This window comes from Arachis hypogaea, chromosome 14, assembly GCF_003086295.3.
Source record: "Arachis hypogaea cultivar Tifrunner chromosome 14, arahy.Tifrunner.gnm2.J5K5, whole genome shotgun sequence".
NCBI classification, from domain to species: Eukaryota; Viridiplantae; Streptophyta; class Magnoliopsida; order Fabales; family Fabaceae; genus Arachis; species Arachis hypogaea.
Genome location: NC_092049.1, coordinates 31,852,071 through 31,867,415, shown reverse-complemented (window position 1 = coordinate 31,867,415; position 15,345 = coordinate 31,852,071). Strand labels below are relative to the sequence as shown.

Genomic DNA, 15,345 nt, shown 5'->3' with positions numbered 1-15,345 from the left:
ATACTATTCATGATGTTATTTTCCATGGTCTGTTGTCTTCGCTCAAAAGATTGTAGTAGCTCTTCATTAGGAGATAAAGAAGAATGAGTAAATTGAGAGGTCCGCTGTTGATTGTTTTGTGGTCTTTGGTTTTGCCTCACGTGAGGTGCTCTGTAAGGTTGATTCTGCTGCCTGTTGTTGTTATTATTCCATCTCTGATTTCCCTGATTATCTCTGCCTCCTCTGTTATTGTTGTCCCTCCAATTCTGGTTAGAATTGTCCTGCCATCCATGGTTATTATTTCCACTTTGATTGTACCCTTGGTTGGGGCAGTCATAGAAGTTATGAGTGGATGCCGCCATGTTGTCTTCTTGTTGGAGCTGTGAGCATTCATCAGTGTAATGGCTATAATAAGCACAGATTCCGTAAATTCTTTGTGGGACTAGTTGTTGGTTTTGCTGTGGTGGAGGAGCTTGCTGAGCTTGTTGTTGATTCAATTGCATCTGCTTCAGCAAGTTGGTCATCTCGCATATACTCTGAGCTAGAGCAGCAGTCTCTCTGTTAGAGGATACTTCTGCAACAGCTTTTGAACGGCCTTGCTTTTGCCTGTGGTTCCTAGTAGATTCAGCTAAATCACTGATCAATTGCCAAGCCTCATTAGTAGTCTTGTACTTCTTCATAGACCCATTGCTAGCACTTTCCAATGTGGTCTTATCTTGGGGCCTCATTCCCTGTGTGACATAGCTAAGTAGCACTATCTTGTCAATCATGTGGTGGGGACATGCTTCCAGAAGATTATTGAAGCGCTCCCAGTATTCAAAGAGAGTCTCATTGTCATCCTGAACAATTGTGGAAATATCCTTCCTTAGTTTATCAGTAACTTCAGATGGAAAGAATTTCTCCAAAAACTCCTTTCTGAGTGTATCCCAGTTGGATGCATTTTCTAGAGGTTGAGTGTAGTACCACTCTCTTGCTTTTTCCTCAAGAGAAAACGGGAAAGCTTTCAGCAAAATTGAAGTTTCATCAGTACCATCACGCCTGACAGTAGAACAAGCTGCCTGGAAATCTCTCAAGTGCTTGATAGGCTCTTGAGCAGGTAGGCCATGAAACTTGGGCATCAAATTTAGCAGTGCGGTCTTTATTTCAAAATCTGTAGCTACCGCTGGATGATGCGCTTGAAACGGTTGCATTGTAAAATTAGGGGCTCCTTCCTCCTTGATGGTAACTCTCCTAGCTGCCATGTCTTCTGCACGTAAAACAACCGAATCAGTAGAACGGGGGCTGGTTTCTTCCTCAAGTTCACTTTCAGATCCGCCCTCAGAGCGGACTAACCGATGCTGTTCTCGCCTTATTCGTGAAATAGTCCTTTCAATTTCAGGATTGAATATTAGCAAGCACGGATTAGGAAGTGAACGCATCATTTAACGAAAGAAACATGCAGCTCATAGTAGAAAAATAAAATAAAATGCAAATAAATAAATTCTAATTAATAACTTTAGCACTCTATTGCAACTCCCCGGCAACGGCGCTAAAAATTGATGAGGGGCAGAAGTTGGTGAATTAAAAATTATTAAAATAGTTACGTTGCAAGTATAGTTCTTAACTCACCGAAAATCTGCCTATCAATTTAGAAATATGTCACAGAGAGTTTAAATTAAAAATTACTGAAAGTTTAAGTCCCAGGTCATCTCCCAACGAGTTGCAGAAAAGTGTGCTATTTTATTAATCAGATGTTCCAAGAAGTTGAGTTAAGTAGAGGGAAAATTAAATTGAGGAAATTTAAATAATATGAATAAAAGCCTTGACTGGGAGTTGATTAGTTGGAATCTCTATTATTGATGGGATGATTTCAAGATTAATTTATAATTAATGGTTGTTCCGTTTAGTTATCCTTTACTAGGTAAAGGAAAATCAAACAAGTTGGAATGCTAGATCTGTTCACGAGTTGCAACCTACTTAGTTCAAAGGGATTGGTGTTAGTGATTAGATAACAATCTAATAGTTAACCCAATTACAATTTTTCTTTCAATCCTTCCAACTCAAGAGTTCCTTTCAATCAACTCCCCATCAAGTGAGGGAACTACTCACTCATTGTAAATAATAAATCCATAACACATGAAAGGGAATTAAAAGAAGACATGATTATTGGAATGGAAAAATAAATTAAAATGGAAGAAATAATCCTTGTATTAAATAATCATAAAAGTATTCAAATGACAAAATTGAACAAAGCAGAGAACATGGAAGAATAAAACCAAGTTAAGAGAACGAACTAGAATGACGAAGTCTTGATGAGGAAATAACTCTTTTCAATGTTCCAATGCTAAGATCAATTGAAAATTAAAATTCTAAAACCTAGAGAAAGAAACCTAAGGGAGTAAAACTAGATCTAAAACTGAAAACTGTGTAGAATGAATGTTGTTGTTTGTTTCTGCATATTCTCTGGCTCTAGTCTGTTGTTCCAAGCCGAAAACTGGGTCGAAATAAGGTCCAAAATCGCCCTCAGCGAATCCTGTGGATTATGCAGATCGCACATGTCACGCGATCGTGTCATCCATGCGGACGCGTCATTCGCACTTTTCCTTGCCACGCGTTCGCGTCGTCCACGCTACCGCGTCACTTGAGCTTTTCCAATCCGCGCGGCCGCGTGAGCCATGCAGCCGCGTCACTGCGATTTGCTCTCCTTCGCGCGGTTGCGTGAGTCATGCGACCGCGTCACTTCTCGCTGGTTATCTTCTCAATTTCTTGTGTTCCTTCCATTTTTGCTAGCTTCCTTTCCAATCTCCAACTCATTCATGCCCTATAGAGTCTGAAACACTCAACACACAGATCACGGCATCGAATGGAATAAAGGAAAATTAAAAAATACATAATTAAAGTCTCTAGGAAGCAGTTTTCAAACATGTTATAAATTCAGGAAGGAATTATAATTTCATGCTAATTTAATGAATAAGTGGGTAAGGATCATGATAAAACCACACAATTAAACACAATATAAACCATAAAATAGTGGTTTATCAAGGGACAATTATAACAGAGGAGGCAAAGACAACCAAGGAAATCAGAGGTAGAATAATAATAACAATCACCAAAACCGGTATCAGCAGAACCCCCTATCAATAGCCGAACCAGAACCAGCCTTACAGAGCACCTCACCAAAGGCAGTCCCAAGCGCCTCAGAACAACCAACAGCAGGCCGCTCAAATCACTTACCCCCCTTCTTCTTCTAATGATGCGATGTTTCACACTATGACGCAAGACATTCAGAATACACTTAACTCTACTATGAACACTGAATACTACTTTACAGGCTCTCGTCTCCCGGATGGATTCACTAATTGCCTCCAACAATCAACCTTCAAGCTTCAGTACAATTCCTTCTTAACCTATACCCAATCCCAAAGGTGGCATCAATGCCATCACTTTGAGGTCAGGAATCACACTGCAAGAGAGGAACCATGAGGAGCCAAGCTCAAAGGAGAACATTCAAGTTGAAGATGTTGTTGAGGTAGAAGATGCTGAAGAAGAGGATGAAGTACAAGACATGGTTGAAGAAGAGGAAGCTCAACCAGAGAATAGTGCCCCAAAGGAAGCTGAGGCTGCAAGAGACGCCATCCCTATCCCCTTTCCGTGCCTTGCTAAGAAGTCCAGAAAGTAGATAGAGCTCGACCCCAAGATGGTAGAAATCTTCAAAAAGGTTGAGGTAACCATTCCACTTTTTGATGCCATTCACCAGGTACCTAAATATGCAAAAATGTTTAAAGGATTTATGCATGCATAAGGATAGAATACAGGATTTAGAAACCATTCCCTTAGGTAGCTCAATATCTGCTTTAATGGGTGCCATACCAGAAAAATGTGGGGATCCGGGGCCATGTATGGTTACGTGTACCATTGAGGTGTAACATTTTCTGACTGTATGTGTGATTTAGGAGCGTGTGTTAGCATTATGCCATTGTTTGTATATGATGCTTTGAGGCTCCCTCCCTTAAAAAGGTCGGCAGCTCATTTTGTTTTGGCAGATAAAAGCATAATCACAGTGGTTGCTAGTGAGCATTAAGGGGCTCACATTTCCCATTGATTTCTATATTTTGGAGATGCCCCCTAATGACTCAGGAAGACCATCATCCATCCTGCTTGGAAGGCCATTCCTGAAGACTTCAAAGTTCAAATTGGATGCCTTCTCAGGAACTTACTCCTTTGAGATAGATGGCAGAGCAGTGAGCTTCAACTTGGATGAAGCTATAAAGCATCCTCTGGATGATCATTCCATCTTCTAGTGTGACATCATTAATGAGACTGTAGCTGCAGTTCACCAAGAAGAAATAAAAGAGATACACATGGAGCATGGTCCAAGTGTGGCGAAACCCTCTGAACACAATGAGGATACTTTGCCATCATCACTAGCTCCAGATGATCCAGTGCCTAGCCATGAGCAGAAAATAGAGTTGAAGCCCCTTCCACCCTACCTCAAGTATGCTTACCTTGAGGATAATCAGAAGCTTCTAGTTATCATTGCAAGGGAACTCACTTCCCAACAGGAGGAGCAGCTGCTTAGTATGCTGAGAAGACACAAGAAAGCAATTGGGTGGAGTTTGGCAGATATAGTAGGTAGCAGCCCTCAAGTTTGTGAGCATAGGATATTTTTAGAAAAGGGAGCAAGACCTGTCCGTCAACCCCAAAGAAGACTGAACCCCACCATCTTAGAAGTTGTCAAGAGAGAAGTGACCAGGCTGCTTGAAGCTGATATTATCTACCCCATCTCAGACAATGAATGGGTCAGCCCAGTACAAGTGGTGCCTAAGAAGTCTGGAGTCACAACAGTGAAGAATAAGCATGGAGAGCTCATAGCAACTAGAGTGCAGAATTCATGGAGAGTTTGCATTGATTACAGGCGCCTCAACCAAGCTACTCGCAAGGATCATTACCCCTTGCCATTTATTGATCAGATGCTTGATCGCCTGTCAGGTAAATCACATTACTACTTTTTAGATGGTTATACAGGCTATTTTCAAATTCATATAGCTCTTGAAGATCAGGAGAAGACTACTTTTACATGTCCCTTTGGAACGTATGCATACAAGAGGATGCCTTTTGTCTTATGTAATGCACCGGCTACTTTCCAAAGGTGCATAATGAGTATCTTCTCAGATCTTATTGAGAGCTGTATGGAAGTTTTCATGGATGATTTTAGCATTTATGGTGATTCATTTAGCCTTTGATTGGATAGTTTAGCTAGAATATTAGACAGGTGTGTTAGTTCAAATCTTGTATTAAATTTTAAAAAATGTCACTTTATGGTAAAACAAGGTATTGTACTAGGACACGTTTCTAATAATGGTATTTCTGTAGATCCAGCAAAGGTAGATGTGATTTCTAGTTTGCCTTACCCCTCATCCGTGAGGGAAGTCCGTTCGTTCCTTGGTCATGCAGGTTTCTACCGGAGATTCATCAAGGACTTCAGTAAGGTAGCATTACCTTTATTCAGACTACTGCAGAAGGACGTTGAGTTCGAGCTGAGTGAGGATTGCATGAATGCCTTTGATAAGCTGAAGATCGCCTTAACTCAAGCTCCGATTGTGAGAGGACCAAACTGGAGCCAGCCTTTTGAGATTATGTGTGATGCCTCCAACCATGCAGTAGGAGTGGCACTGGCTCAGCGTGAAGGTAAGGATCCTTTCGTAATTGCTTATGCTTCTAAGACTTTAGACGCTGCCCAGTCTAATTATACTACCACTGAAAAAGAGCTTCTGGCTATTGTTTTTGCTCTGGATAAATTCCGAGCTTACTTACTTGGTACTAAGGTGGTAGTGTACTCAGACCATGCAGCTCTAAAATATTTATTAGCTAAAAAAGAGTCCACACCGTGGTTAATACGTTGGATATTGCTACTGCAAGAATTTGATTTAGAAATTAAGGATAGGAGTGGTTCCCAGAATTTAGTGGCAAACCACTTGAGTCGCCTTGAGCACATTAAGGATGACCCCACTCCTATCAATGATGCTTTTTCATTAGATAGCTTGCACGCAATATCTGAAGTAGTTCCTTAGTATGCGCCTGTAGCTAATTATCTAGTTAGTCATACCTTCCCTCCCAATTTTACTAAGCACCAAAGGGACAAGCTGAAAAGCGAGTCCAAATATTATATATGGGATGACCCATATTTATGGAGGTATGGTGCTGACCAGGTAATTAGACGGTGTGTGCCTCAATTAGAATTTCAGTCCATTTTAGAGGCTTGCCACTCTTCTGAGAATGGTGGACATTTTGGCCCTCAAAGAACAGCTAGAAAAATTTTAGACTGTGGATTCTGGTGGCCCACTCTTTTTAAAGATGCCACTGCATTCTGTAAATCTTGTTCTCCATGCCAAAGGTTTGGAAATATATCCAAGAGGGATGAGATTCCCCAACAGCTTATGCTATTTTGTGAAATTTTTTTATGTTTGGGGCATTGACTTCATGGGTCCATTCCGAAACTTTAGTGGTTTTTTTATATATACTGTTAGCTGTAGATTATGTTTCTAAATGGATGGAAGCGATTCCTGCCCGTACTGATGATGCTAACACTATTGTCTCTTTTGTTAGAAATCATATTATCTGTCGCTTTGGATCACCACGAGCAATCGTAAGTGATCAAGGCACTCACTTTTGTAACAAGAGATTAACAGGCCTACTAAAGAAACATGGCATCATCCACAAGGTAGCCATAGCTTATCATCCCCAGACTAATGGGCAAGCAGAGGTGTCTAACAGAGAGATAAAGTACATTCTGGCGAAGATAGTCAAGCCTCATAGGAACGACTGGAGCACTAGACTTGTAGACGCGCTTTGGGCTTATCGAACAGCATACAAGACACCCATAGGAAAGAGTCCATTCCGCCTAGTATACGGAAAGGCTTGTCACCTCCCATTGGAGGTGGAACACAAGGCTTTCTGGGCTGTAAGGGAATGCAACATGGGATTTGAGAAGGCCAGTGCTGAAAGGAAGCTGCAACTAGCAGAACTGGAGACCTTTCGACTAAAAGCATATGACAACTCTAGACTATATAAAGAGAAGGTGAAGGCTGTGCATGACAAGCATATCAAGAGAAGAAAGTTCAAACCTGGGTAGCTAGTTTTCCTTTACAACTCAAGACTGAAGCTCATGCCTGGCAAGCTGAGGTTAAGGTGGGAAGGACCCTATAGAGTAGAGAAGGCAGAGCCATACGGAGTCTTCCACCTGAGTCATCCCTCAAGCTCCAAATTCATCAAGGTCAATGGACATCACTTAAAGCTGTACCATGTTGAGAAGATGAAGAACAACAAAGAGCTAGAGATCTTCCTCTTGGAAGATCCACCATCAGAAGCAGATTGAGCTGGTAAACCGTCCAACTTAAGGACGTAAAAGCAAAGTGCTAGGTGGGAGACAACCCACCATGGTATGATCGTTCCTTTTCATTCTTAGTTTTATTTACTTTTGTTTTTCCATAGAGTTCATTCATGATTTTTGCATATTCATCTGCATGCTGCATTTTGCATTCCTAAAAAAAAAAAAAGCAAGCACACGACGCGCAAGCGTCGCTGACGCATACACGTCATATGTGTATGCGAAACAAGGAAGAATTGACCAGAGAGTTGCGTGGGAGCAGGGCTGGAAGCATGCCTTAGGCACAAGCAAGACCACGTGTACGCGTACTTCACGCGTACGCGTCGCTTGCAATTTTGGGCCATCACACGTACGCGTGACCCTGCAAAATCGGCGTAAATGGGTGTTTGGCCAGAGAGTTATGATGGTGTGGGGCTGGAACTGTGCTGGGAGCATAACCCCCATCACGTGTACGCGTCCCTGACGCGTACGCGTCGTTTTCCCATCTTGGCCAACCACGCGTGCGCATCCCTGACGCGCACGCGTCATATGCAATTTTCCCTCTCGTGGATATCTGAACAGAGAGTTGTGTGCGTGCGGGGTTGCCTTCGCACCATTCGCACAACCAATGTCACGCGTACGCGTCCCTGACACGTACGTGTCACTTAAAACTAGCGCGATCCATGCGTATGCGTGATACGCGTCGCATGCGATGCACAACTAAATCACCTCAGCGCCTGATTTCAAATCTCCTCTCCATCAATCCTAATTCTTTTCAATCCTAATTATTTCTTCCTTCTTTCTTTCTTCTTCCTTATTCTTTCTTACTTTCTACTACTTTCTTCTTTTCTTCTTCATCTTCTTCATCAAGGTTCTTTTCTTCCTCCCATCTACTCTTTCATTATTGCATTTATTTATGTTTCTTTCTTCTCTATCTTTCTTTTCGCTTACTTATTTATGGTTTCTTTTCCTTTTCTTTTTCATGCATTCTTATGTTGGTATTGGAGTTTTATTTGGGTATTACCTTATTATCTTGAAGCTTGTGGTTATTATCTGGAGTGATTTGTCAATGGATACTTTAATTTGGCTCTCATATCCATTTGGATTATATTATTTTCATTCTTATTCTATCTTGCTCACCAAGTGTTTGTGAAAAAGCCCTTATGGCATCTTGAACTCTATTTTGTTTTACTCTTTTACTTGAATGCCTCTTTTTCACAACCTTTGCACTCCACATATATTTGGGATTATCATTCACAATTGTCATCATACAAATACTCTCTATATTGGCACATTTAATTTTTGATGCTTGAGTTATGCTTCTCATGCCTACTTCTTGCATGCTTTCACCTCTTGCATCTATTTAATTATGAATTGCCTTATTGCTCTTACTTGATGTCTTACCTACATGTTGTAGCTACCATGTATTTGAGCTAACATCTTTCCTTTGGCATTCATTATCACTTGGAATTTTCTCCCTTCCGATTTTGGTTATCTATATTTTACACTCCTCTTTTTTCTTTTTCCTTAGGCATGCGTACCAAGAAAGGAAAAGAGAAGGCCACTGACAAGCCACCGGCTAGGAGAGGAACCAAGAGAACACTGGCAAAGGCACTTCCATCTACCAGTGTCAAGCCGCCAACAAAGCGGGTGAAGAGGATCATTAAAGTTGATGAATCAGAGAAAGCCTCTCCCGTTCGGGGCTCCACACAATTTGCTAACCATTATTGCAAACAAATGTTCCCCATCCTAGCTGAGAGGAACTACAACAATGAGCATCTACTCATTGTCCCAACACACTTTGTTGATTTTGTGGAGCCCCGAATAGAGAGGAGACAGTGGAGATTTTTGAGGAGACAGCCGTGAGAGGCCAACTTATCATGGGTAGTTAAATCCTACTCAAACTTCTACTCGCTTACTCTGCAGACTGTCTTCGTCCGTTAGCAGCGGGTCCCTGTCTCTGAGAGTGCCATCCAGAGAGCACTGGACCTTCCACCTAGTCCAGAGGGATGGGATGCATACCAAGAATCCTCACATAAGTACCAGATGTATTAGTTCGACTGGGATAGCTGATGAACCACTATTTTATGGTTTATCTTGTGCTCAATTGAGTGGATTTTATCAACTCTTTACCCACTTATTCATAATATTTGCATGGTTTTATATTTCCTTCCTAATTTTATTCTATAATTGGAAACTTGCTTCCCGAGCCTTTTAATTACCAAAAATTAATTTTCCCTTATCACCATTCAATGCCTTGATATGTGTGTTAAGTGCTTTTAGAGATTATAGGGCAGGAATGGCTTGGAGGATAGAAAGGAAGCATGCAAAAGTGGAAGGAATACAAGAAGTTGGAGAAACTGCTAAGCTGTCCAGCCTGACCTCTTCGCACTCAAACGGCTATAACTTTAGCCACAGAGGTCCAAATGATGCGGTTCTAGTTGCGTTGGAAAGCTAACGTCCGGGGCTTCGATTTGATATATAGTATGCCATAGTTGCCTTGACGCTAGGCGATGCGACCGCGTGCTCCATGCGGCCGCATCGCAGTGACGAAAAATCAGCGTGTTTGAATTCGCAACTAGCGAATTCTGTGCTGTTTCTGACCCAGTTCTCGGCCCAGAAAACATAGATTAGAGGCTATAAAGTAGAGGGATTGCATCCATTCAAGAACAAGCTTATGATATTCACAATTTTAGGATTTAGATGTAGTTTTCAGAGAGAGAGGTTCTCTCCTCTCTCTTAGGATTAGGATTAGGATTTCTCTTAGTTTTAGGAGTGACTCTCGATCCCAGGTTCAATGTTCTTTTTATTTATTTTCTCAATTTAATTTATGAACATCTATGCCAGATTTAATTTCTTTTGTTAATGCAATTCGAGGTATTTTCAGATTTAAGATTGCTTTGCTTTATTTATATTGATGCTTTTAATTTAATTTAGATATTTTTCTCCCTTTTGGCTTTGGTCAAGTGATTAGTAGTACTTGAGTTATCAAACTCGGCAAGTGATTGAAATTGGCAGATTCTGCTTGAGCTAGGATTGCTCTAACACTAGTCTCTCCACAGGAGTTGACTAGGACTTGAGAATCAAGCTAATCAGTTCACTTAACCTTCCTTTGTTTAATAAAGGCTGACCAAGTGGGATTAAAACCCAATTCTCTTCACACTTGATAAGGATAACTAGGATAGGGATTCCAATTTTTATACCTTGCCAAGAGATTTTATTATTATTATTTTATTTTACTTGTCATATAACATATTCCCTCCTTACTTCCAAAACCCCAATTTACAAACTCATAACCAATAATAAGAACATACCTCCCTGTAATTCCTTGAGAAGACGACCCGAGGTTTAAATACTCGGTTATCAATTTTAAAGGGGTTTGTTACTTGTGACAACCAAAACGTTTGTACGAAGGGATTTTTGTTGGTTTGGAGACTATATCTACAATGCGACTATTTTTATAAAATTCTTTACTGGCAAAAATCCCAACGTCAATAGCGTACTTGGAGTTATAGCCAAACCTGGCAGCACTTGGATCTATGGGCAGCATCGTTCAAAATCCAAGAGCATTTCAGCCCAATCACTCACCCTGGAGGCTCGCGTGTGGGCACAAATTATGTCCCACTATGTCTTTTCGAGCACTCACTTGTCGACCTTCATAGCAGACATGGCTGTCCTCATCTGGTGCATCCTGACAGAGTAACCTCTCAACCTATCCCGACACATCAGGGATGCCATGGGACATGTACAGATTGCGGATAACCTGCCTTTTCCCGCCTTGGTTTCAGATTTAGTCTCTGCAGCAGGTGTGTCATCTCGGGCAGGAGACACGAAGGTCATGATCTCCAGAGCCGACGAGTATGTCCCGAATGGGAAGTACACCATGCCACCAGTTCCCTCTAGGAGCCGGTTTGCAGGCCCATCTTTGGCTACCCCTCATTCTTCCACTCCACCACCATCCACACCACAAGCACCATCCATCCATCAGATGTTCCTACAGATCCTTCAGAGGTTCGACTGGCAAGACCGGTGAATGGAGCAAATAGAGCGCCGTAACAAGCGCCGATACAACTACCTGAAGGACCTCATAGTTGGTACACACCCACCTCCAGAACCAAAGGATACCACAGACTCCCCTTCATCCAGTGGTAAAGAGAGCCAAGGCGAACCAGACACTGGAGTCGACACTTCTAGCCCTCCCTTGCTCCTTACTGATGGCACGGAGGACCGTGCCAAGTCTTAAGTATGTGGAGGTCAGTCCTTGACTTCCGGAAGTAACCTTTCTCTCTTAACACTAACATTTGACTTTTTTTTTGTTAGATAGGATAGATTACATGATAATAATTGTCTGCATGTATGTTTTGCTTGGTTAAAGTAATGAGTTTCCTTTCAAGACCCTTTTTACAGTATTTCACTAATTTAAATTAAAACATTTGTGCTAAACTTGTTTGAAGATTGTAATTTGGAACATGAATTATAGCTAAGAACACACAACCTTGTGTGTCTCCTTCTTTATGATTGTAATCTATATTTTGTTCCATTCTATATGTTCATTGTTTAGTATATTTACATGCTTGCATATGATTGAGGCCATCAATTATTATTAGCTCACTTATCCCAAATAGCCTACCCTTTCAATCACCTTTGTTTGCCACTTTGAGCCTTTTAATCCCGTTTTGTTCTATATTTTACCATATCAATAGCCTTAAGCGGAAAAACAATTAATTACCCCAAGTGAATCTTTGGTTAGCTTAAGTTAAAGATTGTGTATCAATTAAGTGTGGGAAACTGTGGGAAATAGGTAGATAAAAGTGCACAGTGCTTCATTGACAACATATTAGGAATTTGGGTACCTACTCATGTGAGACTAGAAAAAATTAAAAAAAAAAATTCTTGTGCATTGATATGTTATGTTTGCTTTTATGATTCCCAAATATATATATATATATATATATATATATATATATATATATATTCAAATAAATAAATAAATAAATAAATAAGGGGACAAAAATTACCCCAATGCTAAGTTTAATAAAAGATCAATGCATATGTGATAAAACTAAAGAAAAATTTGGTACATGAGTATGTGACACAAAAGTGGGAATTACGGGTAACTAGGCATAATTTTGGAATTACATAGAGAGTGTGTGTAAGTTAGGTGAAAGCTTAGGTTGATCAAAGATTCATATTTTATCTCACTTGGCCATACATATATCCTCACCCTTACCTTGGCCTCATTACAACCTTGAAAAGACCTCATGGTGTTTGTATCGGTATACTAAATTTTTGTTGATTGGTTAGATGAAGAACAAAGTCTAGAAAGCATGACTAGAGAAGAGTAGAGTGATCAACCCTAGACACTTGAGCGATTAGAGTGCATATACACTACCAGTGAGGGTTCAATGCTTGATTTTATGTTCCCCGCTTTCATGAGCTATCTTCTTGCAAGTTTACTTGTCTTTTACTGTGTGATATAAATTAGTGGAATCTGATTTATGTTTGTCTTAAAGAGCTTATTTACTTTTGACCAAGTAGACAGAAATATCTTAGCATATAGTTGCATTCATAGGTTGCACCTCATGAGTCTTACTTTTCCCCATTCATTCCTTTTATCTCCTTGAGCTTAGCATGAGGACATGCTAATGTTTAAGTGTGGGAAGATTGATAAACCACTATTTTATGGTTTGTCTTGTGCTCAATTGAGTGGTTTTTATCAAGTCTTTGCACACTTATTCATATAAATTGGATGATTTTACAATTCCTTTCTAATTTTGTTTTATGATTGAAAGCTTGCTTCCTAAGCCCTTAAATTATATATTTTTTTGATCTCCCTTTATACCATTCGATGCCGTGATCTGTGCGTTAAGTGTTTTTAGGCTTTATAGGACAGGAATGGCTTAAAGAATGGAAAGAAAACTTGCAAAAATGGAAGGAGCACAAAAAATAAAGGAGATAACCAGCGAGGAGCGACGCGTGCGCATGCCTGATGCGTACGCATGACATGCGAAGTTGACTAGCGATGCGTACACGTGGTTGACGCGTACACGTGATGTGCGCTACCTGTAGAAATCGCAAAAAATGCTGGGGGAAATTTTGGGCCGAGTTTGGACCCAGTTTCTGGCCCAGAAACACAGACTAGGGCCAGGGGACGAGCAGAGACTCAACACACATTCTCATTGGCATAGTTTTAGTTTTGAGATTGGAATCTTAGAGAGAAATCACTCTTCCTCTAGGTCTTCTACACACTCATAGTTTTTATAGTTTATGCTTTTACTTTGGATATTGAGAAGAGTCACTACCTCCGTTGAAGTTGCTATTATTCTAGTTTGTTTTCTTATTCCTTTACTCTTTTGATTACTTATTAACCCTTTTCAGATACGTATGTTGCATTTTGGGATTTATTAATGCAAAGAACTATTTTTACCTTTAATTAATTTTTAGTTATTATTTTATTTAATTTATCATGTCTTCTTCTTATTCTCTTTATATGCTTGTGAACGTTGTATCCATGTCAATGGAGTAGACTCCCAACTTAACTTGGGAGTTGATTAAAAGGAAACCCTTGAGTTAGAACACTCAAGTGCTAATTTTGATTGGAAGTTGTTGACTGGCTCTCTAGTCTCTAACTCTATGCCTTCCTTGGGGAGAGGATTAGGGCCTGAGATTTATAGTTGGTTAGTTAGTTACTTGACTTTCCCTTATCAGGTAAGGGATGACTAAGTAGAACAACAACCTCTTAATATTACACTTGGGAAAATCCAACAAGGATAGAACTTCTAATTAATCTTCTCCCGGTCAAGGCTTTTATTTTAGCTATATAAATTCTCTCGTTAATTTCTATTGCTTTAATTAATTATTATTTTAATTTCCCGTTCTCCAACTCTAAAAATTCTCGGAAAATTCCTAACTAATAAAATAGCACTCTTTTGTCAACTCGTTGGAAAACAACCTGGGATTTCTACTCCCAATATTTTTATTCTTAAATTGTGACAACCCTTTCTAAATTGATAAGCAGATTTTCGTCGCTTAAGAACTGTACTTACAACGCTGTTCTTATTATAATTTCTTAATCGACTATGTCTTTCCGAGCACTCACGAGTCGACCTTCACAGCAGACATGGCTGTCCTCATCTGGTTCATCCTGACAGAGCAACCCTTCAACCTGCCCCGACACATCCGGGATGCCATGGGACATGTACAGATTGCGGGTAACCTGCCCTTCCCCGCCTTGGTTTCAGATTTAGTCTCTGCAGCAAGTGTGTCATCTCGGGCAGGAGATACGAAGGTCATGATCCCCAGAGCCGACCAGTATGTCCCGAATGGGAAGTACATCAGGCCGCCAGTTCCCTCTGCGAGCCAGCCTGCAGGCCCATCTTTGGCTACTCCTCCTTCTTCCACTCCACCATCATCCACACCACAAGCACCATCCATCCATCAGATGTTCCTACATATCCTTCAAAGGTTCGAGCGGCAAGACCGGCGAATGGAGCAAATGGAGCACCGTAACAAGTGCCGATACAACTACCTGAAGGGCCTCATAGTTGGTACACACCCACCTCCAGAACCAAAGGACACCCCAGACCCCCCTTCATCCAGTGGTATAGGAAGCCAAGGCGAACTAGACACTGGAGGCGACACTTCCAGCCCTCTCTTGCTCCTTACTGATGGCACGGAGGACCGTGCCAAGCCTTAAGTGTGGGGAGGTCAGTCCTTGACTTCCGGAGGTAACCTTTCTCTCTTAACACCAACATTTGACTTTTTCTTTTGTTAGATAGGATAGATTGCATGATAATAATTGTCTGCATGTATGTTTTGCTTGGTTAAAGTAATGAGTTTCCTTTCAAGACCCTTTTTATATTATTTCACTAATTTAAATTAAAACTTTTGTGCTAAACTTGTTTGAAGATTGAAATTTGGAACATGAATTATAGCTAAGAACACACAACTTGTGAGATTTGAGCTTAATTACATGGTTACATTATTTAATCATAATATTTTATTCTTGTGTATCTCCTTCT

At 40.6% G+C, this 15,345-nt stretch overlaps 1 non-coding gene across 1 annotated transcript; it reads left to right on the top strand.

Moving 5' to 3' along the window:
• The first annotated feature begins 743 nt into the window (after window positions 1–743).
• LOC112746257 (small nucleolar RNA R71) lies at window positions 744–851 on the top strand. The gene has a single exon (XR_003174150.1). It is a non-coding gene; the product is annotated as a small nucleolar RNA R71 (small nucleolar RNA).
• Window positions 852–15,345: the final 14,494 nt, after the last annotated feature.